We start from the raw sequence: 26,911 nt of genomic DNA, 5'->3' as shown, positions 1-26,911 counted from the left end.
TGGTTTCAAAACAAGGAGCATCAAAGAATACCTTCCTTGCTAAGAGGGAGTGTCAGTGTTTGTAGCTTAGAAGGTATTTCCATGAGGGTGTCTACGTATGAAATTATCATTAAAAGTATCATATGTTTTTCATAAGTTCACATTTTAATTAATTAATAAACTAAACATTATTTTATTAAAACTATTTTTAATTAATAAAGTAACTAAAGTGAGTCACTTAATAATTTAATTAAAAGAGAGCCATTGATCTCATGGTTAGATCTCAACCATTGAATATTAGGTTTTTGGCTCATGTCAAAGTTATAAAAGAAAGAGAAGGCAAAGGACAAAGACAAACAAAACATTCATTTCACAAGTCACATGAATGAAGAAGAAAATCAGAGATCTGATTGCCATCCATTAGTGACGATTGAAACAATATTTCAAAAAGACAACCAGTCTTTAGCAAATATAGGCATCCATTTAGCAACAAGGAAAAGTGCAGCCATATAGCCCAACAGAGCAGGCTCTATTGCCATCCATATATATTATGTACCACTTTATTGATTCCATAAAATTGTATGGATTTGAGAGTAGGTTTCCTTGATTTTCGTGCAAACTATAATTTCGGGTTTTCTTTCATTTGATCAATTCTTAGAGCCATTTTTCCTTGTAAGGAAACTCTTTTAAGTTTTGAAGATAATTTTGAATGATGAAATGATGTAGAAGGGCATAAATATTTGTGCATTGTGTGTGATTTCTTTTCTCATTTTCCGCTGCATGCAAATGTTAATATTACCAACAAGTAACTATATCTGATCTATTTGCTTAGATAGTTGGTTTTAGGATATTTTAATCGATGATGATTAAATTATGATCAAATTTCATTATGTGGAAAAATGGAATCTTGTTTCACTTTAAAATTTTATTTATGTGCACGAAAATATTTATGAGAAGCATTTTTAAATCATTACAGTCCTGAGAAAGTAAAAGATTAGCAAGGTTTGTATTGTAACAAATGTTTTGAAATTGATTTTTTGTAGTTATATGCATGGCATTTTAAGAGAAAGTTCTTTCCATCAATAACCCTCCTAGTGTCACAAAATTTTAAAAATATATCACTATGAATCTTGTAAGAGTTTGTTTTATTTTAGTAATGTGGACTTTCTTCTTTATGCCAATAAAACATACAAATACTTTCAACATTCTAAATTATGGTAATATCATTTCCTTATAGTATCTTATTTTTCCTTTATGTTCTGATTCTTTATCATACCAAATTTACATGAATACAATTTTTAATATTACCATTATTCTACAAAGTAACCTTTTCCTTTTTTCCTTAATGATTTAATTAAGGCTTGGCATCTTAATGTTGGCCCACTTGAGCCATTTGTGGTTTTGACTAGACTTAGAAGTAGGAAGCCTCTTATCTTCCATTTTCTTATCTTCTTTTTGTATTTTAGGTACCTTAGAGTCAACCATGCTCTCAATGGTGGGAAATACTTGTTTCTATGAGGAGTATAAGATATGGTGTATTGACTTTAATTTTGAGATTATATGTTATAAAATACTTTTGGATTTGTTCTATCTTTCTCCACAATTCTCGAGAGACACTACAACCCCAAACTCCAAAACGTTATAATATAATAACAGTAATGAGAATAGTCAATAATTACTCTACTTGATTAGTTTGACCCTTTTTTCACGGATTATTTCTAATTATAATATGATTTTCCCTTATTCATTAATCTCTAGTATGATATCTAAACTAGCCTTTGGTCATTGATTACTTCTTTAAGCAAGAAATATGGGAGACTAGCTGTACACAAGAAAATGGATGCAACTCCAATTTGTAAGTCATAATTCCAATCTTTTGTAATATCTTATGAGGACCATAGTAATTGGGTGCTAATTTATTTTTCTTGTTTTTTTGCTTGAGGGATATTTTTTTGTATGGTTTTAGTCTCAGAAATACCTCATCCCCGCACTTCAAATTCCCTTTCACTATGATGCTAATTTTCTTGTTGTTCCATACTATTTTATGCTATAGTTAAGTTTCCCTTTAAAGGTTGGAAAACCTCTTGTTGGTGCTCTATGTAGTCATATATTGCTTGACCTTTCACTTTTCCTCTCATAGGTGATGTGACATATGGAGGATGATAGCCATAAAGTGCCATAAATGGAGACATTTTGGATGAAGAATGGAATGACACGGTGTACCATCATTATGCCAAGGGAAACCACTTGACCCATTGTGTTTATTAATAAGATGCAAAGAAATTAAGATACCCTTATAGACATTTCTTAACAATCTTAGGTTTCTCATCAAATTAATGATGGAAAGAGGAGCTAATGAGTAGCAAAACAAGAAAAAAACTTTATTCCAAAAATTACTTGTAAGAATTAGATCTTTATCACTAACAACAATCTTATGGATTCCATGTAGTCTCGAAAATGTTTACATAAATTTTATGGCTCCTATACTTTCTTTAAAAGGACGAAAAAGAGAGAAAAAAATGAGCATACTTTGTCAGTTGATCTACAACTACCATGATGCCATTATTTCCTTGGGAATTTGGTATATATGTAATAAAATCCATTAAAACCTCATCCCTAGGTTGACAAGATATGGATAATGGTTGTAGGAAACTTAGAGCCTTGATTGTCTCTCCCTTATTTTATTGGCAAACAAAATATCCAACCACAAAATTTTGAACATTAGTTTTAATACCTTCCCAAAAAAAATCCTTCTTAACCTTGCTATAAGTTTTTAGGAACTTTGAATGTCCTCCTAGAGGAGAAGTGTGTAATTCCAAAGAGATCCTATATTTGAGTTCGGAATTCATATATAAATATAGGAAATTATGATATGCTAACTCCCATATATCAAGTCATCATTATTATATTAGTCTTGTCCTTATTGGTTTGCTATACCATTTAATTGTACTTGTGCCCTTTGTCTCTTATGTATATACCCTTTGTCTCTATAATATGGTGGGTAATAGTCCCACCATAGATATGAACCACCATCATCGCCATTGCTCAAATCCCTACATCTCATAACTATGATGATCCAGGTAGCCCTCCCCCCCCACTGTGCCCTTGTTGTAGTACTTGAATTCCCACTCATCTAGAGACATGCACAAGAGGAGTGGGTCTAGGGGTACCTCCTTCCTTGAAGGATGTAACCCTGTCTGAAAATAGATATCAATCATAGTTAATATTGATGGGCCTCCAAATTAGATACAAATTAAGGCCCATCTAACCTCTCCTAGGCACATAAAGGCTATATTAAATCTCTCACACTGCACTTAATAATGTTTTTTTAGCTTTAATAAGTTCATTGGGAAGGTTTAGAGATAATTGCATATTATATGCCTAATATTATTTAATTTGCGGAATATTGTGAGAATATTGGGCAGATTCTAAAGATTTGGAAGATGAGATAATCTAGGGACTTTCTCCCTACTACATGATGAACCAAGATTGGATAATAAATAAAAAGGATATTATGAAAAAATTGAACGGATTATGGAGATCTAGTGATTAAGAAAATCTAGGAATGCACCCTGTCATTTAATGAAGACTCTTGTTGTTTGGGACCAAATCCTCTATTTGAGGGATTTTTTTTTTGGGGGGGGGGGTGGGGAATCAATCCTCCTTTCAAGGAGGAGGATTCCCCATCATTCTGTATAAATAAAAATTCGAATTAGCCTCTAGGGGTTTAAAATTTTCATCATTTTTATGAAGAAAACTTGATATTCAATAGTTCCACTTCCAGACTCTAGCACTAATGTACTTGATTTGTTATGTGTCATGAAAGACAACTTCATTTTCAACTTCTAAAGATTAGTTTTCTTATGGGACTCTGAGTCTCGTTAGGATTGGCCATCTGAAGAGCCTTAGAGACTTGTTGTGTACCATTTCTTTTATTTCTCTTCATTTTCAAGATTTCTCTGCTTAGTTCCTAGTTTGCATTGTTGAGCTTACTATTCATGCTCCATTTGATGTAGGTTATATTAATTAATGATTGAGATAATATTGTTCTTATTTTATTTATATAATTACAATGTGATGTATTATTCTCATAGATTTGCAAGGTCCTTTTCATCAATCGAATTCTTCGATTAGTTTACTAGCTCACAATTTTGGAATCCCTAGTTTTATTAGTAAAAATTTCTACTGAATTTTAGCGCATGTTAATGAAGATATTTTGAGTTTTTCCACTTTTATTGAGTCCTAAAAACATTCTACATAATAAAAAAAAATTTATCCCACGACATTTGCACTTGATTAGCTTATGCATTGGGATAGATTAGCTTATTAGTTCATTTTTCTAAAATTTCTGGTTTTAGTAATAAATTTCTGCTAACTTATAGCACGTTTTAATGAGCTTATTTCGAGGTGATTCCTCTTGTATTGAAGCCTAAAAACATCCAAATTAATAACAAAATTTACCCCATAGCATTTTCACTTGATCAAATTAGGCATTTTGGTTCTTAGATCAACTTACTAGTTCATTGTTCTACAAATCTCGTTTTGTCTTTGCAGGTTGGTTAGTCGATTCTCTTGAAAATATTGGTTGTAATCCCTGTAATATCTATTGGTTCAGAGCAAAAGAATAACATCATCTTCTATAACCAGCGCTATCTCTTTCAACTCCTTAATTCCACTCATTCCTCCAAACTATCCGTGCACAAAAATTACATTACAGGGTTGCAAGAGACCATTAGTTTGACTTTTCACCTTATGCGACATGGGATACTGAGTAGATATAAGCTTTGAAAGGACCTAAACACTCTTCCCAAACGTTCCACCATATTTTCCCACCTTTATATCACTTCTAGAGTTCTTAGAATGCTTTCATATGCAATCATGTAGCATCATGTAACAATCTGTAGCACCACACAGAATCCATAAGAACTTGATCATAATTGCTCCTTAAGCCTAATTTTTTCTTCTTAACCCTTCACAACATCTTCTAGGATTTGGAAACAAGCTTGAGGGATATCATAGACCTCTTAGAAATATTATTTTCATCACTGCAATTTATCTCTGCAAATAGGATTAATGGTTTTGAGCATGAATTCAATAGCATAGGAGTAGCTTACATTAATATTCCTTGAAAAATTTGGTGGATTGTGTAATTAAAATAGAATTTACTTTGAATACAACAATTTAGGATTGATTTGATGGTATTTACTTCTTGTAGCTATACTATATTTATTTCCCTGTCATTTATTTTCTGCAGCAGATTAGGGTTTCAATTCCAAGTATTTATTTTTGTGCAAGTAGATCAAAGTTTTCTCTTATGTAGTAGAATAAGAAATGTTTCAATCATTTCCTTTGTTGCAAAGTTATATTTAATCGATTACCTTCTCTGAGTTTATAAAATGATCTCTGCACATCTTGGTTTGATTCATTTCCTTAAATTAATGAAAGCACATGCCGCATGATGCACACATAGTACTGGCACCTCTTAATTTGTACAAACCCCATGCTGATAATTAAAGTTGGTAGCCTCAGGATTTGAATCATTATTGTTGCAATACCAGGGCTCATCAAATATCTTGAGATCCTCCCCCCATATCTCAAAAATACCCATGTGGGGCCTCCATCAGGTCATCAAGAATCCTAACAACTCCTCCTAGGAGCGAATCAAGGAGCACTCAATGTATTTAAGTAGACCCCATCTAGCCAAGTCTCTACAAGATTGTGGGAAGTCTTGCATCATATTGTGAATCTTTTCATAATTCCTCTCCCTCTAATGAATCACCATCATACAAAAATGCACACAATGTATCAATTAGGCACACTAAAAAAAAACACTAGGCATGCACGTGCATGATTGTCCTAGTCTTAGTGACATGCATGTATCTCACGTAGTCGCATGGGGTACCACATAACTACACAGGTTACTGTAAATGTTCATACCATAGGCGTGCAATTACTTGCGCATACGATTTCGTTATACTAAGGTCATCAGTGCGACTATTACCTACTGAGTCACATAGTAAGCTACATGTACCATTCATGACTATTCACACCAATTAGTGTGATTATCTCATACCTAGTCATGTTGTATGTTGCATGGCCCATTCATGATAATTGTTCCAATTGGCTAGACTGTCTCATACCCAACCATGTAGTTTCTCTTACAACCTTACATTACACAATTGCATGTTTTGTATAACTTTACTTCCCCGCGCTGCACAAATCCTTGCAACTACCCTTGAGTTGACCATGTGATTATGGGCCTGATCCATAAAAAATGGACATACATCCTTCAGACCATAAGGAGTCCCCTAACCTAATGCAAACTTACAAAGGTGAGGGTGATAGGTCTTATCTCTCTCCTGCTTGAAATCAAACACTTGAATTCACTGTAATACGCAAAATAATCACAGTGCATCTACGATCACCAACTCACCATGCACAAATGAGGTGGAACTATGGGTTCCACACCCCTTTATACTCCTAGTCGTAAAATTTCCATCTGAATGTATGTGAGTCTAAGAGCTCCATTTTTTGAATTGTTTATGGCTTTGGGATTAACACATCACATACTATGCATTGGCAACTTATTTTCTCTCACTTCAAAATTTGCTTATGAGGCCCTTATCTCTCACCAAATTCCACTTAAGTCTGACACATATGTTATGCTTTTTTTCTATGCATTTTGTTGGTTTCATATTATCAATGCTTATACTTTCACTTGGGGTTATTGGTTTTTTCACAAAAGGTATCGCTTTTTAATGTGCCAGTTTCACTAGGTCATATGGCAGCATAGTCACATATAAGGTATCACATTCTTCAATTGGCATTCTAGGTTCCCCCTCTGAACTATTTTCACATACCCAATTAATCCCCCTCAAAATCACCATAGGGTCCCCATATCCCAACCATGTTTCCCGAAACTCCCCTTTTACATGGGTAAACATATGCAGATGGCCAATAGTTCTTCCCACCCTCATGGATTTCTTTACATACGAGTACACCTTGAAGTATTGGCATCCATGCTACACTATCTCATGCTTGAGAGACGATAGTTCACACATCTCAAGACTTTTCCTCATATTGCATACTTTTCATACTCCTCACCCACCCCTACACTCCTAGGAATCACTTTTTTCAATAATTATTAATGCACCATTGCATTTTCACTTGACCTGCCATACCCCCACCATTTGTGGAGTATCTGCAAGATCACCTAGATTCATCAACCTTGCACTAATAGTAATAAATGGTGTACCCACTCTTTGTTATTTCCTTGCTTGCATCATACAAGCCACTGGTCACTAGGGCACATGTCTTTGTGTTTATACATCCCAACCATCATTCATTTAATTCATTTTGAAAGCATACAAATATTGTTTGGAAGCATATATTTCCCCAATAATTCTTTTAACTCACACATTCTCCAATAAAAATGATAGTTGCCCATGGTTGGAGTACCCATACTTTTATCTTCCTCGTCTCCTAGGTCCCCCCATCTATGACTTTGTGTCATATCTCCCATTTTACCTACACCATCACCCAAATATTTGTTGACCCATATTTACTAATCCTAGCAACCATGTGTCAACACCCCCCCCCCCCCCCCCCCCCCCTTAACACCCCAATTATCCTCCTAAGTCTGGGGCCTTGGCATAACTCAGTTTTTTCTAAGTTCCACCACCATTCACTCTGCTCCAACCATGGGATGTCCACAATCTCCATTTCATCTCCATTGAACTCTTTTATATTGACCTATCATTGACCATCTATGGTAAAATATCTAATTAATCGACAATTTTATGTTTCAAGGGACTTGTTTCTTTGTAAAATCATGCCTTCCTTCCTATTGACATCAACCCTCATATTACAAGAATGGATAAATACCTTGGTTATGATCCTCATGATTTAATGAGGAACCTTGGATGGGACAATGGGAGTCATCATTGCCGACTGATCCCCTTGATGTTCAACTTCAACACTATTTCACATCAAGATGTATCACACCTTATGATAGTTAGAACTCTCTATATTAGAAGAAGGTCCATGGGCCTGGGCATCATATTTTAGTTGATAGTTTCTATAGTTATTGGTTACGTCTCAACCATGGAGCACATGCATCAATAGTGCCATCTTCTATCAAAGATGCTCGGGAGGATGATGCAATCATCTACTTTAGTATCGACGATCATGTTTCAAACATATTTGACAATATCATTCTTGTATATTAATGTAACCATCATCAATTATTACATCATGAAAAGCATGGGACATGTCTGCATTGTTTGTACATTGTATATATTTCTTTCAATGGGAATTTTATGTCATTAGAGGACCCCCATGTCTCTCCTTTTATACCCTCTTATCTCTTGGATCAAGTTCTCTCTCCCAAGAAGCACTAGACCTCACAGGTATGGCTTATCTCTACATTTATCCTCATACATCAGGGGGAAACTATTATAACCAAAAATTGGCTAATGAAAATGCACCAAAGGTTGTCAAGGAACATCAAAAACCAAGTAAATTAAAAGGTTCTTAAGGTTATAGTAAGCGAAACAAATGTATTCAATTAACTTTCATAGATCATTTATTAATTAAACTATGCAAATACACTCTTCTAGTTTTGCATGGACCCATGCAGATGTTTCTTTGATACTCGCATGGATCTATAGAAAGTGACATTTAAAAAATCCATGGGGAAGTTACTTTAAATTATCTTTGTCAAATGGGAGTTCACCAGGTCAGTGCCTCAGTCTTGAGCCTCTCCACCATTAAAGAGGAGTTAAGGAGCCTCCAAAGGACTCCTCGTGTCTCCCATCACTATGAGGTGCTCACCACAAAAAACAATCTCATTAATGATCCAAAGGGAGCCAAGCCATGAACCTTGGTCTATAATACCATTGCATTGGAGATTATTTGAAAAAGGAAATTGAAATCAAGGTTATGTTGGCCAAATTACCTCTCAATCCCAACATTGCTTTGTCAAATTTGGAGCTCCTCCATTAAATATCTTTAAAGATTCCTTGGGATAGAATTGCTTGCAAAGAGCGAGAAGGCTAGGAGCTTCCTTTAGGTAATTCTAAAGGGTCCACAACCCATATACCTTCCATTGTGTCACTAGTACATTTGTATCATCTTATATAATCATCAATAAAGGATTTTATGCTTCCTATTCCATTTCTTTTGTTTTCTTGTTTAAGTTTGTTGTTCATTCACTCATAGTTCATTGTTTCTTAAATTATATTTGTTTTATTTTTATTATCGTGTTCTAATAGTTATTAAACCTTTGTGTAGGTAGCAAGAACCTTCACAAAAGTGGAAGTTGAGACTCCTTTCCACCAAAAAACCACATAGAAATCCCTTCATTAGGACATAGGATAATTATAATTGGGAGTTAATAATCAAGGGCATATCCTTTCATAAATATGAAAGATTTGATTTGCATAATTCCATATCACCACCTTTTACTTGGAGGATTTGGATTTCTTTAATGGGATTTGAATTAGCCACGAAAGGAGGAAAATGAATATTTTTCATAAATTTCACTAAGTATGGCATATAAATGGAGAAACCACTTTTATAAGAATACATGATATTATAGTGTTGAACATTCATATGTGCTAAGAAGAAAGAGTGTAGAGGGTTGGTTGTGTGGAGAAAGAGGGTGGAGCATCCTTTGTAAGCAAATGAAAATCAACTAAGTGTAAGACTAGTGTGAGTATAGTTATGTGTGGTGATGCAGAGTAGAAAATGTGTGAAGTGCATGGTTCTTTTTCAAGGTGAGAGGTTCTGCATAAGGTTTGAAAAATTAACTAAGTATGGAGTGTTTAAAGGGAATAGATAAGTAAGGATAATTTGGAAGACTAATGAGGAATGATGATGGGTCATGACTCCTTAAGGTAATATAAGAAAATAGGTCAATAGGAGGATAATGTTTGTTCTTCTTTGCATGTTGTGCCATTCCATAAGAAGAATAATATTCCTTATGTATAACACTAGGTCATGGTGCTTAGAGATCTTTCCAATAGAGAGGAAGAAATTAAATGGACTTAAAAGTAGGGCCCAATAGGGAGAGAAACCCGCCACCACCCAATCAACTTGAATTTGACAAAGAGCACAATGGAAACTACACTAGAGTAGAGTAAAATCCAATTTGCAATAAGAATACTGACCTTAGATATGACTGCAAAGGGTAGGAAAGGGAAAAATATGATTATGCGTGATGGTGAGAGCTAGAATAAAACCATCATAGCTAACTCCTACAACATGTGGATATGTGGCAAAGGGAAGTGGGCTACGCATTTGTGATGAGAACATATGTTGTAGTGGAGATATAAAGGATGATACAAAATATGACTAAATATGCCTCCTATTCATGTGTGAGATTGTGCGGCCACCTACCATCTAATTGACACCATTGATAGCCACGGTTAGGGGATGGGGGAGTGGGAACCCTAGCCACTTGTTAGTAAAGTTTCTTCTTGGTGTTGTATGGCTTAGTTTACCAACATATACGCCCATTTATTGTTATGCCTTAACACATGAAAAACTTAAATTTCTTGAATATGGTTTAGAGATAACTAACTCCTCTTTAAAGTTACTTTGAGTCTATCATTCGTAGGATGGGAATTTAGAGAAAGATTCTTGATTATGAGCATAGATTATCCCACAATGATTAATCAATTGATATTTAGTTTTGTAGCTTAGTTGATACCTTGATAAAATGCATATTCCTTTGCTTGGTTGTTCAAGGTTCATGCCAGGTTCCATGAAAAATCCATTTCTTCATGTCTTAAGGTGCACAAGCACTCCCCCACACCTACCACTTCTTTGGGAACAAGACCCCTTATGCAATGTGGTATGGTCAAATTCCTTTAGTGAGGCATCTCAAAGTCTTTAGTTCTATTTTTTGTGCCTTAATTCCCAAGGAGAAGAGAAACAATATTAATTCAAGGAGTAAAAAGTGAATCTTCTTGAGGTTATCAAATACCACTAAGGTATATAATCTTTATTATGAGGTAAACAAGAATCCCATTCTTTCCAAAGATATGGTTTTTCTTGAAACCACTAAGAATGACAAAAGGTTGAGCAACAACTTGATCACTTAGATAAATTCACCTATGCAAATACATGTCCCGAGTTCGATAATGAGATTCCACATCCTGAAGGAAGAATGCCTATCTTATATCAATCTATGCAATCTCCTTTCGAAGCACCATCTCCCCCCCGTGAAGAAGTTATTTCCACTTCATTAGAACAAGAGGTTCAATTTCTTGAGATGTGATTAGGAGGATCGAAAGGTTAAACCTTAATGAGAATTCAATGTCATCTCAATCATTGTAGTAACTTGGACAATCTAAGAATTTTCCAAAGTGCCTCATCAAGACGCCTGAAAGTATTCATCCTAATGAAGTTGGAAATATAAGAACCAAGACTTAGACGATACAATATGGAGGTAATTTGGCTAATGCATATTTAGGTATGTAGATGATATGGATGTTTCATTTAATCATGAATTGAATTTATCAATTAATCTTGAACCAAGTTCCTTTAAAGAAGTTTTTTCTTATGATGAGTCGAAAGAGGCCATGTAGAAGAATATGATGCTATTATCGAGAAAGGGACATGGAAGTTGGTGGAACGTCCATTCAAAACCAAACTAATTAACTACCATGAATCTACAAGAACACATACAAATTAGATGGCTCACTTTACAAGCAGAAAGTGAGGCTTGTGAAAAAATGATTTCCACAAAATTAAGGCATCGATTATAAGGAGACCTTTTTCTCCCACAACAAAATGGGATACCATTCATATTTTATTTTCCCTTATAGTAGAAAATGGATGGAAAGTTCATCAAATGGATGTGAAGACTACTTTCTTGAATGGAGACTTGAAATAGTATTCCTTCATGTCTTTGCCAAAAGTTTCTTTTGTGATGGGATAAGAACAAAAGGTATACAAACTCAGCAAATCCTTATATGGCTTGAAACATTGAGCGCAATTGGTATGAATAACTAACTAAGAATCTTCTAAATTGAATTTCAAGCACATTAATATTGATGATGCAACTCTATTTACTAAGAAAATTGGAAAAACTAGTATAGATCTTGTAAGTATGTAGATGATCTACTAATAATAAGAAACAATGAAAGCGATATTACATCCATAAAGAAATAATTGAAGAAATGATTTGAGATGACAAAATTGAAATATATTGACTATTACTTGGACATTGAAGTGACTCAAAATCCAAAGTTCATATCCATCTCCCAAAAAAAAATTACCTTAGAGAATTGTTGAACAAGTTTGGCATGGTTGAATGTAACCCTCTCTGAGATACATTTGAACTTCACATCAAAAGAAGGAAATGAATTTGAGGACACAACCGAGTACAAAAAGCCTTGTACAAAGTCTTATCTACATTACCACCACTATACCATATATTTCATTCATTGTTGGGATTCTTTCTAGGTTCATGTAAACACCTTGTGAAGGACATTGATTTGTTGCAAAAAGAGTTCTACAATACTTGAATGGAACTCAATACTTTAGACTCGAGTATTATAAGGTGGAAGACTTTTTGATATTTTGACTCAAACTTTGATGGGGATAAAGAAAATGGAGTGTCAATTTCAGGTTACACGAGTCTTGGATCAACAGTTGTCACCTAGAGATCATGCAAATAGTTAGTTCCAACAGATTGCACAATAGAGGTAGAATGTGTGGTAGGTGTAAGAACAACAGAAGGGATATTGTGGCACGGGACGATAATTGAAGATTATAGGACCCTAGATTCCAAGATTAAACCAAACACATCAACACAAATTGGGAGTAAGGCTTCCACATTCATAGAGAATGATGATGAGTGTGAATGTTTTTTTAAAACAAATTGTAAAAATTTAACTAATTATAATTGAAGATTTTCTTCCCCGATTAAATTGTTAGAATTTAACTATATATTTAATAAGATAGAGTTAACATAATTGCAATTTTTTTTTGAACACATGACTCTAGATTTAAAATATAAAATATCTCTAAATCAAGATGAGGGAGCTATTAGTTAAAATAGAAATAATATTTTTTTCCTTTATAAATTATTAAAATTGGGGAATTTTTTCACTTAATAATCTTTTAGATATTAATTATATATTTAATAAAATAATATAATATAGTTAGAATCACTTTTTTAATATGTATTTAATATTTTGGGCGTAGATTATGTTCTAAAACTACTTCTTGGGTATGAGCTCTTATTCCTGGGATGTAAGGAAATAGGTTAACGACCTAAGAACCAGAAGCGAGGTATAATTTGATGGGCACTTTGACATATTTAATTGGCACTTTGATGTTCTTCTAGTAGATTTTTCATGTCTAGTTTCTTTTTAAAATTTCCCTACATGTGATGTTTGATATTTATTTGTGCACATCATTTCAAGAGTACATATATTATATGCATTTGTTTATTTTTATCATAAATAAAAGAACAACTTTAGTTAGTAGATATCATTTCCCCTGCATTTTTGGATTATAATTGGTATTTTATAAATGAAGTATTTTGACAGATACACTATGCACATTTATGAATTTTTTAAATAGACCTCTATTTTGGAAAATTTAAAATTGATATAATTAATTGAAGTGATGAGAATTGTTAGTATGAATTGTACTTTGAAATTATATAATATTTATTCTTTTAATTTAATCAGATCTATGATATATTAAATATTACAATTGTAAAAATAATATTGTGGAAAAGAGTGAGCTAATAGGCATGTGAATAAAAATGAAAGTCAACTTTACCAATCTACATACCTAATTATCATTCATATATATATAAACTCAACTTTACCAATCTACATACCTAATTATCATATATATATATATATGGGGATTAGGACACAAGTAATTAAAATTGGTTAAAACAATAGTTTTGTGATGCAAAGTCTATTTCTGTGGCTAGGTATCCATTATTCTTGGGTGTATATAGCAAGAAAAAAATTGTAAAATGAATGAGAAAGAATACATTGGTTATATTCACTTTCAAACTAGGAAGCTCTTAAATGTGTACGTGAAGAGCTTTAAACCGAAGATCATCCTCTCCTCTCTTGGCTGCAACTTTTCCATTGAATAACTTAATAACTCCATAATCACGAAAACCTGCCAACAATAAATATAATTCATTAATATCAATTTAATCAAAATAGATGAATCTTTGGAAAAAGAAAATTGTATTGAAAATCTAAACTAGTTGAAAATATTAAAACTTACATATTTAGCATCAAGTGGTTGATACATATAAATGGATTGCACTTTAATTGAATAGATATTTGGGTTTTATAGTTTTCCATAAAGTTTGAATGAATAATTAGCTATGGAAAAATCGAATTCTCTCTTATTAATTATGGAAGAAACTAATTATTTTATATAAAAATCAAAACTCATTATGTTATGGAAACATCAAAACTCCATGTTAACATTCTTTATTATATTAAAGACCTATTTCACTATACTACAAGGTAATTTCCCAATCTTAACCATTATAACTACTATTTATTTCCAATTTAAAGTGGAATAAATATATTCTTGATATAGTTGGCAAGAGTATGTGTATATGGGTAAATTTTAAATATACCCATCAAATTTAACCATTGTCTAGAGGCATTTGGTAGGAGTTGAAGCCTGCGTGGACCACCAATGAGTAATTCTAGGTAGAAAGATTTTCCTTGAATAATAGTGATAGTTATACACATTATTGATTTTACAACTAAATTATAATAATTTTTCCCACTATTTAAAAAAAATATTACTCAATATTTTCAAAATTAAATATATATAAACAATCTCCAACCTATTCACTTATGTACACAACTTATTCACTTATATCCACAACTTAGTGACCAAGTTAGAGGGGATAATAGTCAATTAAAAAAGGCATATTTGGAAAAGTGGTCACTAATTGAACACTTTCGAGCCATCAAGGTGTTTATTTATAGGCATGGTTTTGAAATTTTATTTATATAAAATTAGAACGAGTTATTAACATATTATTGTATAATAACTCTCTTGGAGTATGTCGTAAAACTGCTTTTGCTTGGCTAAGAGATCGTCTTCCTCGAACGTAAGGAAATAGGTTAACGGCCCAAGACCCAGAGGCATCTGGCAGGAGTGAAAGCTTGCTCCCTTATGAACCACCAGCGGGTTATTCCAAGTGGCATGGTTTTCTTTGATAACAGTGATGCGTCAACTCACATTCGCGAATAGCAACCAGAGACGGTTGTCCTCACTATTGATTTGACAACTAAATTAACTAATTAACAAACAAACAAACAAACAAACAAACAACTAACTCTCCATTCCATAAATTTTTACGATAATTAAATAATTAAACGTAAATGCACGCAACTCACGTTGAAGGAATTCAATTACAGAACAACAAGTAGAAACAACAGATGCGCCAGCAAATTTGAAATGAACGAATTCTCACGAGTCACGAGAGGAGTGCCATTTAGTCAAACTATCATCATCACTCATTTTTTACGGAAGCGGCATAGGAGCCTTTTGCATTGACTGCACCTGCAAGTTGCAATCTCCGCCTCTCCTGCCGCCAATGACGGCACCCCACGTGGTTCAAAAATCAAAATAAAATCCTATAAATAAATAGCATATCATATAGCATATCTCTTTCGCTCCCTCGATCTGCAGCCCTGTGTTTCTACGCAAGGGGCTTTTAAACTAACCGCAGCCCTGTAATTAAATAAAATATGGTCAGAAAATCACTTATAACGGGGTCAGGCTTATTCGGTTCATATTTAGTTGGCTATAGCATATCTCTTTCGCTCCCTCGATCTGCAGCCCTGTGTTTCTACGCAAGGGGCTTTTAAACTAACCGCAGCCCTGTAATTAAATAAAATATGGTCAGAAAATCACTTATAACGGGGTCAGGCTTATTCGGTTCATATTTAGTTGGCTAATTTTTACAAAGCATTAGAAAAACTCAAATACTTAACTTTTCAAAATTTATTTTATTTTTTTTATAAATTTTTGGCTAAAACTTAATTTAATTTGATGGATAGAAACTATAAAATTTTATTAGAAAATTTCTAGTTTAATGAATTTATGTTTTTGTGAAAATTACATTGAAATTTATTTGTCTACTCGTTTAGAATTAGCAAGTGTGGTTCATATTAAATAAGGAGAGTAGATCAAATAATGGCTCGAAAAAAACAGCTACTATTAACTAAAGAATTGGAAATAAGATGCTTTTGGTATTAGGTTATTAGTCTTATATTAATTTTTTTTTCACCTTATTTAATATAAATAAATAATATTCTATACATAAATTTAACTAAAATAAATTATAAATATATAAAATAATTAATTGATTGATTAATACGTTACCTTTAATTCCTATTTATCTCATAATTAGATTAAAAAAATATATAAATCTCATAATCGAATTATCTAGTCATTATAAATAGCTACATATAATAAAAATAATGTAATTTCATTTATTTTTATTTTTCTTTTAGTTAGAAGAAAATTGTTCATATTTAGTTAAATATTAAACTTATTAGTCAACTATATAACTAACCAAGTTATCTAATTAATACTATTTTATAATAGTTCATATAATATATACTAGCATTTTCACCAGACGTTGCAAAAGAAACGCCGTAAGGCATGAATTCAAGAAGCATTGTGACATATAAAGAATCATTGAAGATGAAAATTAGTAGGTGAAGGGTAAAGAGCTAATACCCAATGTCCATTGCATTAAATAGGTCTTGTTGTTTTTGGAAACTTTTTGGCTATGACATCTCGGAAAAAAAAACTTCCCTTTTTAGGAGGCTATGGAATGACTTCAACTAGAAGGAGACAATACTGAATACTATTGTAGGTATTGAGGAGGAGCAGAATGTTGTCGTCATTAGTAAGATGAATAAGGGCAACGAGAAAAGAGGAACTAAGAAGGGTTAAAAAGGGTTATCTAGAGTCCTCCATTGTGGGCTTTTTCTGTAATCTTTTTGCTTCTCAGTGTGTATGGTAAGTCTTCAACACTCTATCTCTGCTTCTATTGACTTCAATCTGCATATTCTTAAAAGGCATTTGTGCTGCTGTTGGTATTCATTCTGTTGGCTCTCTTTAGTTCCCTTAGATGTAAGTGCACAAAAATCTTGGACTTATATGACACTGAATTATTGATAATGGGAGATAATAATCATAACAATTTTTTTGATTGAATTCTTTGGGTTTTATGTCATTTTATCTCCAAAATATACAGATAATTTTGTTGGTTGGAACAAAGCTACAAGTTATAATAACAGAGTTGGCCTTAGAAATTCAAGGGAGGCATGATGTAGTTAAAGGAACCCCAACTGTGCAGCCAACAAGTAAAAGTAAACTGTTATCCTTTTCTTGATCCATTTCACTCTTTTCCAGGTATCAAAATGATTTTCACTCTAAATTTCAATTAACAAATTGTATTTCTAAATCCTATTACTGAGTATTTATGGGAATACCAATTGCTTAATGGTTATCTTATGTTCCAGAAGCGTTTTATAAGGTATAACCTCAAAATTAAAAGCAATACATCCTATCCTATTCTCCTTACAGAAGTGTGTCTTTCCCCTATCGAGAGCCTAGCTATGACTAGGCTTTTGTTGTACAAGAACAAACTCAATAACATAGGAGACCATAGACTTCCTATGTTAGCTTTAAATTCCAGCCAAAACCACCTAAGGCTCAAACAAGGTTGGTATAAAGACATGAGGTCTTGGTTAAATCAATGGGAGATCAACGAGAATGTTGCATTGCAAAACATTAATAACATTAAAAATATTGTTACTTCTAAATTCAAAGAAAAAATGTGGTGTGAGAAAGATTTAGCAGCGAAAAGAAAATTAAGATATTATAAGGAGGTCATCAACCTCACCCTATAAGATCAAAAACATCTCTATGTTTTAACTAGCTCAAAGAAGAAAATTAATATAGCCAAGATTAGAACGAACTCTTATGAGCTCCATAGTGAAATGAGTCGTTGGGAAGTTCCTAAAACACCATGGATGGAAAGGATCTGCCATCTCTGTGAGAATATGAACATCGAGGATGAAAATCACTTCCTCTTAGAGTGCCCCGCATACAACCACATTAGATCTCAGTTTCATAATATTTGTTGCAACACTGACCTTCCTAGCCTTTTACGATGTCAAAATTATAGTGAGCTCGGGAGGCTTCTCTCCAAACCTCCAAGCTTTTTGAGCACAAGAATAAAATCTTAAATCAAACTAAATAATTGGTTTCTTTAGGTCAGATAGACCAAAGTTTGGTCATGAACGTTAACCACCATCACCATCACCATCATTATATATATATATATATATATATATAATTTCATATTTTATTTCCTATAATATATTTTAGTTTAATATATAGTTTATAGTATTAATATACTCCAAGTAAATATATAAAATATATGGACAATTATGTTAATAAATATATAATATTTTTTTATCATTAGATAAATGCATGTTATTATTAATAACTAAATGTTATTATTATATTATATATGAATTAGATTATAATTTTAAATAGAGCTATCAATATATTAACAATATTTATGTAATAACTAATATTCTATTAATATATAAAACAATGTTAATATAATAAATGTATTAGAAGAGAATTTTTCGGAGAGATCACATCGAATAATTTCTTGGAGATTATAGTGGGATCCACCTAGACTGAACGGCAACATCAAAGGCCACAAACAACAACGATTGCATATGTGCACGAGGGTGCACGTGGTCTGTTGGCCAGCATGGACAGCATCAGAGTGGGGCCCTGTTTACAGAATTTTCGTTTTCATCTCTTCCTAAACCATATTTTAATTTCTTTTACATTCACATAGGCACTTAGATATTTGTTTTTGTAGTCAAACATGGTATCAAACTATATTTATTATTAAAAAAACATATTTATTGTTTAAAACTATAATAAAACTATTTTTGTTTTTGTTAGCATGGCCATGGTATATTTGTTTTAAAAGTAATTTAAATTTTCATCTTTTTAATTATAAAAAATTATGGATAGTTTAGACTAAACAATATACGAGTATTCCTTCTAGCATACATGATCTAATTGATAAAATCATATGTTTCCAAATATCGTTTTTAAGTTTCCTCCGTCTATTCCTATTTTAATTTACAATTGGCAAGATCATTATCAACTATTTAACATATTAAACGTGCCTTGAACGTGGATTATGAAACTTGGGTGTGCTTTTGAAAAGTCCTCCCTCCCACCATTCAACCGCACACGTGTTTGTGATTAGCTTCTATCTTGGAATAAAATAAATAAAAATGAAAGTGTTTTCTTGTGTAGAATTACACCCAGAGCAACGAAGGCTACCAAGGAACTCGACCTAGGTGCCTCATATTCTATTCTCACCATATCTCCAATATCTATTTAACTGGGAACTTTTAGGTTTAATAATTAATTGAAGGTTTCGTATCCGTGTTGAAAAAATATTCTATTATTGAGTTTGACTAATTAATATTAAAGTCTGTGCAGGAAATGAGTGAAACCATTCAGGAAGGAGATGTGCACTTGCTTATCTAGGCAGAAAGGAAAACATTAAGAGAGTTATTATGAATGAAACGTATATTTGAAGAATGATATATTAATGGAGAGCTAAATTGTCACCTTTAGAGTGAACATTAAATCCTCTGTCAATAGTATTGAATTAGTTCAGAGTTGAGCACAGATCATTTAGTTGCCAAAAAAAACATATACTGTATGTACTACAGAATGCAAATTAGTAAGGAAACAATTAATCCAAATTTTTCTCTGATTATTTAATATAATAACAAACATTTACATAGATCAGAAAATTAATCCAAAACCACCAACTCAAAATAAGGTTAATCGCAAACCTTTACAAGTTAAATAAAATTAGATTTAGTTTTGTTCTTGCAAATAATTGAATTTTTTAATGAGTAGTGAGATGCTTACTCTTTTTCTTTTTACTTTTTAGATGGTTACTCTTTTTCTTTTCTCTTTTAAATCGCGATCTTAACTTTTAAGAACATGCATTATAGTGGAAACTCCTAAAATACACTGATTTAAAGAAAATTTAAGTGCTCAATAAAGAATAAGAAATATAAAATCTCAACGGTTGGGCACTTTGTCCTTTGCTTTACTCCTATTAACAGATTTTTGCTTTGCTTTATTCTGCTTAAATCCTGGGTGTATGTAAGTGGCGCTGTGATATTGACTTGGAATGAAAATCACCGAGAAACAGAGAGCAGAGACACAGAAGCCATACTACATATACATCTCCGGAGGGTTATGTAGTGGAGAGATATGTGGTTATAAATATTATTATATGCAGTAAATAAAAGTGTACATGCAACCGTTTTATTAGTGTTTAAATTTTTGGAAGCTGTCATTCATATTGTTTTAGAGTAGAAAAATATAAATAAATAAAAACAAGCCTTAGTTTATGGAATATTTTTGGTGTTTCAAATCTATTCACAAAAATTCTATCTATATAATCATTTTCCATAATGCAATTAAATTTTTGGAAGCTGTCATTCATACTATTTTAGTGTAGGAAAATATAAATAATAAAAAAACAAGTTTCAGATTATGGAATATTTTAGAGTTTGAAATAGATTTACAAGAATTCTATCCATATAAACATTTTCCATACTGCAATTAGAGTTACAGGGTATAAACTTATTGCGCTATAAACTTAAACTTACTGGGTTGTCCCAAAGAATAAATTTTAAAATTACAAACCTGCTACAAATCTTGAAAGTCCAAAATCCGCTACTTTGACATGCAATTCCTCGTCCAACAGAATATTTGTAAAATCATTTGAAGATTTTACATCTCTGTGGAAAATAGGCGGTTCATGGCAGTTAAGAAATGCCTGGGCAGTCTCTATACAAATTCTAAGATTGACATGCAATCCATGGTCCAGCAAAATATTTGAATATTGATGCCTATGGGGAGCAGGGTTATTGGTTAGAAGCTAAAAAGGTGTTTAAGCATAATGAAGAGAGAGGGGAGGGTGAAAAATTCATCAAAAAAATTAATAATATTCGAATAGAAGTTACCACATAAAAGAGAAAGTTGTTGTAACTTTTCAAGGAAATTATAATCTTAATCTTGTAGAACATTTTAAAGGTATTGCTTGTTTAATCATTGATGTTAATATTGTAAAACGAAGACTCTCTTAAAATATTTCAAATGCATGAGATAATTTAATTCTGGCATCAAATATTATTTCTGCAAATTACATACTGCATTCCAGAAGATTCTTCAGCCTGGAGAATTGTAAAAAGATTCACTATACATTGAGATAATTTAATTCTGACATCAAATATTATTTCTGCAAATTACATACTGCATTCCAGAGTAATCTTCAGGCTAACAGGTTCCCGCGAATTGTAAAAAGATTCACTATACATTGTAGAGAAAACTCCTTAAAATTTCGATCCTTTCTCGAGGATTACTGATATAACTCACTATATATTTTGAAGAGGGCTCATGCGTTAACCCCAATTTGTTTGGAATGGCCATGAAATGTGAGGATTACTGATATAACTCACTATATATTTTGAAGAGGGCTCATGCATTAACCCCAATTTGTTTGGAATGGCCATGAAATGTGTATGTATGCAGATAAGAATATGCACAAAATTCATTAACTGAATTGCTACCAATTCCTTTGACAAGCTTGCCAAGGGTTGGACTGAACTAAAAGGACATAGAACTGCATTGAAACAGTCAACAAAATGCAATTAAAAATGCAAATTATGTTACTGCGCATTTCATCATCGTTACTAATGGTCTAAGTGAATTTTTTTAATTAATGCAACTTAATGGAAAAATGTCTATATGACCATTAGACATGCGACTCCCACATGAGAGGAGCTAGTAATTTCAAGCATATTCTTGCCAACTTCAAAAACTGTTTCAAGGTTAAAATCCCTTAAATCCCATAAAATCCCTTAGAATCAATTAATTATATCAATTAGTGAGAATTCTTACAAAGCTTTCAGGTAAATTTGATATTATTAAATGAATTTATCTTACAATAACAGTCTCTAGGAAGCAATAACAATAAAGAAGATACCATACCGAAAACCCAACAAAGCTCTAAGGTAAGTTGACAAATGCCTTAGAAAATTGCCTACAATCTTGTTGAGGACTTCAAATTCACTGTCTTGAAGTGGAAAAAAAAAACAGGAATCAGCGCAACATTTTGTAACAACACAAAATTACTTGCTGATATTCCTCTAAAAGGAAGACGAGATCATGCAATCATTACATTTTGTTTCAAAAGCACCAAAAACTTTTAAAAACACACAGAAATGTAATTATAAATATTAAAGAAAATAAAAAGAAGACAAGATCATGCAATCATTACATTTTGTTTCAAAAGCACCAAAAACTTTTAAAAACACACAGAAATGTAATTACAAATATTAAAGAAAATATAATTAGGAAAAATTTAAATACACATTCACTCCATCCCAGACATCAACATAACCACTAACAAAAATATATACAATTTAAGGTTGCACGTGTACTTGCAAACCCAGAAAAGAATAAAAATAAAAGACGACGAGAGCTACTCTTCTTATTTGTGCTACCAAGGAACATAACCAAATAACATTGGCTATTGTAGAATTGAGGCTTCTGTGATCCATCATAGTTATAAGAAGAATTTCGGCGTAAATCACATATAGAAAGACCTTTGTGATGCGTTTCGAACCAACTAGTGTGGTTCATCATCAGGACAAGTTGAAGAAAAAGATCCAATCTAGCATGTTGAATAGTCTAAGCAGAGACTCCAACGGCTACAAAAGATTAACAGCTAATTTTTGACTCTAGGACCCAGGTCAAATTTTCATTTATTAATTTAATATTATTATTATTATTTATTATTTTATTTATGGAACCAAGTTAAATTAGGTAAAAATAAATAAAATAAATTAATGGCTAGTTTTTTAAAAAATTCATTTATTTCTTTAAATTATTACTTATATATATATATATATATATATATATATATATATATATATATATATATATATATATATATAACCGAATATTATTATTTAATATATATATATATATATATATATATATATTTTTATATATATTATATATATATATATATATAAATTAAAATAATAATATTCGGTTATATATATATATATATATATATATATATATATTTTAATTAAAATAATAATATTCAGTTGATAAGAAAAGGTTAGGATTGATAAAATTATATAAATAAATACCAGGTTGTTACAGGAAAAAGTGTCTATTTAGAACTGCTCTATCCCACTAAGGTGTGACAGCTGCCTTAGAAACAAACAAAGAAAAACTACTTATGTTTTTCCTTTATGAATTATAGATAGAGAGGAATAGAAAGACCAACCTCTGTCTTGCGCTAATCCTTTGATTCGATCCCTCTCTTCTTTGATAGTCCCCAACTACCTGCTCCCTTGCACGCCCAGCTTCACAAAGTACCTGTAAGATCACAGAAGCATAGCACTATACAAAGACATGGATCTATATTCATAAACAATCTAGGATCAGATGTAAATTGACCATACAAATGTAACAAGCATCAATGATACAAAAGCATGGAGGAAAACTCAAATAGCTTTTATTGATAAACAAGAAAAGATCCAGGAGGAGTTACAACCAGTTGTTCCGACCTAGCATCAACCTCCCAGCAAAGAAGCCCCTCTTCACCTCAAACAAAGCTTAGATCACCCAACAATCTGATGTTTGTCTCTAGAAACCAACAACAATTCCTTACAATATGCAAAATTCCAGCCTCTGGATCTCTGGGATGAGGGATCCATATATAGATATTTGTAAGGGGGATGAGTCAGCTTGTGATTTGATTAGTGTCTTCTCTCTGATAGTTCTTGCTTCCACTTGGAGACTGAAGACCTCTTACTCATCCTTGGTCGAATTCAGTGAGGCAAGTGTCACAGGAGAAGATTCTGGAAGCTTCCATTGCCTCTCCACCTCGCGGAATGACACTGCCATTTGTCATTTCTCGCCCATCGCACCCTACAGAAGGGACTTTTGAAATGCAATGCACCCTCACAGTGTATTTAGGTGAGATGCAACGCACTTAGCCAGTGGAGCAGCTGCAATGATCCTGTTTTGACCAATTCTGAGCAGTTTCTCATGGAGAACTTCTGGGAGAAGCTGTAATCTGTTGACCTTGTTCCTTTAGGGGTTAGAACAACACTTTTAGGGACTTAGGAGCCCTTGTTTTATGGACATTTCATGTTTGGGGTTGCAGGGTCCAAAAATGTCTATAACAGTTGCCCCCTAAAGTATGAGGCCGTTAACCTTTTGGTGTCGGGTGAAATGCTTTATTATGAGGATCCGAAGTTCTTTCAATGCTGGGAGGAGACCTGTAATAAGATACAATACAATACATTATCTTCATACTATTTTCATGATCTAGCTGAGGCGGGCATTCCCATGCTCAGCTTTATAAATTCATTTTCATGTACATAGGACAGACAATCGTCTGAGTGTAGACTGATGATTCTGGTAGAGCCATCATCCTTTTGAGTGGATGATTATCTGTGCAGCAAGGATGTACATTTAATGTCTTTATTTCCCTGAATATATATCGCAGCCCGGATGGATGAAACTAGATCCGGGGTCTTCAATCTCGTTCGATCTTCACTCGAAGTACAAGTTGATCCATGTGAGAAATGTTCTGAAGTCGAACATGGAAAGACATCGCTTGATTACCAGTCAATGATGTAAACTGTTAACAAGCGCAAGAGGAATCACCGATAATGATAATGACCCTCAAGGTACTGCAGTACAATTCATGTGGTGTGAATAAAGGACTTGGTGTCGAACACCACGCAAAATCTTTCGGTCGAAGGCCATTGATGTAAACCTGTCGCCGGAAGTGAGAAACTTGCCATTGAGGCATGCAAGCTTCAAAGTACTGAATGGGGTGTTCCTAGATCAACTTCTTGGATAATGAGCTGATGTCGACAAGAAGTGATCCGTCACAGGAGGGCCTTAATGAATCCCACATCAATGACACGGAACGGAGCAAATGATTTTAATGGAGGTGAAAACGATCTGGTGATATAAGGTTCAGGGTGGCGGTCATGAAAGAATGGAGTATAATGTATGGTAGTGGGTGAGACACAGGTGAATTCACTGAATGACTTCTCTTGAACATATCGGCGACACTGATGTGATGGATTGGTAGCATTAACCCCAAATGTGGATGGTATGGCGTGACCATGGTGATGTGACCGGTGAATGAAACAACCCAACCCGACTTGGACACGGAGTGGAAGTGTCATGTTCAAGAGCGACTTGCTACCAATAAAGTTTCTTTGAGTTTTCTTCCCAATTTTCCCCAGTCATTGCTGACCAGTACCTCTTTATTTTTGTCAAGCTTGAGGAGGATAACATATTCTTGTTCTATAATTTTCCCTTCGGGCAAACCCATCGCTATGTTTTAACGAGCCTAGCGATAGTGAAACTCGTTCTCGTCTATAGACAAGTTTGTCGCTATTAATCTTTTTAGCGAGTTTAACGACAAAGATAACTCGGTCCTTTTCAATTTTAGAGAGTCTGAAAAGGAACGTAAAGGTAACTCCAAAATTCCTTTTTCGTCATCTAATCCCTTAATTCTGAAAAAGTATAAAACAATACAGAAGGGATGAATTTTCGATACTTTTAACGAGCCGAACAAAACAAGCGCTCGATCTTTTTGTGTAATAATCCCTCAGGTCCAAAAAGATTAAAATCTAGAGGAGGGATAGCACTTCCTGTCCCTTTAACGAGCTAGAGAGGCCAATGGCTCGGCAATCTTTTCATATTTTACGAGTCAGTTGAAAAGAGCTTAAAGGAGACTCGTCTTTTGAGGAACGAGTGATAAAATGGGTAGCAGCTGATTCCAGGTAAGGTTTGGAATTTTCCAATCACGACAGTGTCACAAGGATGGCTAGTGAAATCACTCTTCGCAGTTGTTCCTCAAAATGGGTAAACAATCAAATGGAGGTGAATGATCGGCCAATGAAAAAGTGGAGGTGATGGTGCAAACATGACCAAGGCTTTAACGGTTGAAGTACTACATTCACGATGGTTATTTACCGGGGAATAGTTCATTTTTTAATGAGCTTAAACACGGGTGGAAACATTTGCTCATGTCTTATGTTTATTTTTTAACGAGCTTGAACTATGTGCTAAAACTGCTCGATTAATCCAGTCGTGTGATAAGAATGTCTCATATAAAACGACAATTTTTAGATTTTCGCCCCACATCCTTTCTTTATGTAAGTTAGGAAACGACCAATCCAAAAAACAGATAAATGATCGCTCTTTGCTTGCACTCCAAAAGGTTTGCATGCCCCCAGGTATAAAACAGAATTTCAAGGTTACCTCTTCTTTAGTCCGTTAAAACATTTGTTTTACCGAGAGAGGCCTACCTCTTACAGGTTACCCAAAGATTGTTCTATTCACAGCGCAAACAAAACACTTCTTCGGCGATGTCTACCGAGATAAACAAAGGTGAGTGAAGGAGGCTACTCCACTCACATAACTTTGACAAGAGAATCTTGTTCTAGAATAACCCCTCTTCCAATCACGGACGGGGGTACATACTAGTCATATTCTCTCACGGAAACCTACCCTATACCCGAAGTTTTCCTGCCGAAGCAGACCAGGGTGCATGCCCCCTGGGTTTCATTCATGTCCTCTCGAATCACTCGCGCTCATCGGTTGGACGGACTGGAGATTGAGACATTTCTTGCGTGAAAAGACCATTTAGGGATGGTATATGACTATTTGCTATGCGTGATCCGGGAAATGAAAGCTGGTCTACGAGCTTGACCATTCTTCCTTCGTG

The sequence above is a fragment of the Pinus tabuliformis genome, chromosome 5_1 (assembly GCF_031772625.1).
Source record: "Pinus tabuliformis cultivar Carrire ecotype Pingquan chromosome 5_1, CPIR1, whole genome shotgun sequence".
Lineage (NCBI taxonomy): Eukaryota > Viridiplantae > Streptophyta > Pinopsida > Pinales > Pinaceae > Pinus > Pinus tabuliformis.
This window is presented reverse-complemented; position numbering follows the sequence as displayed.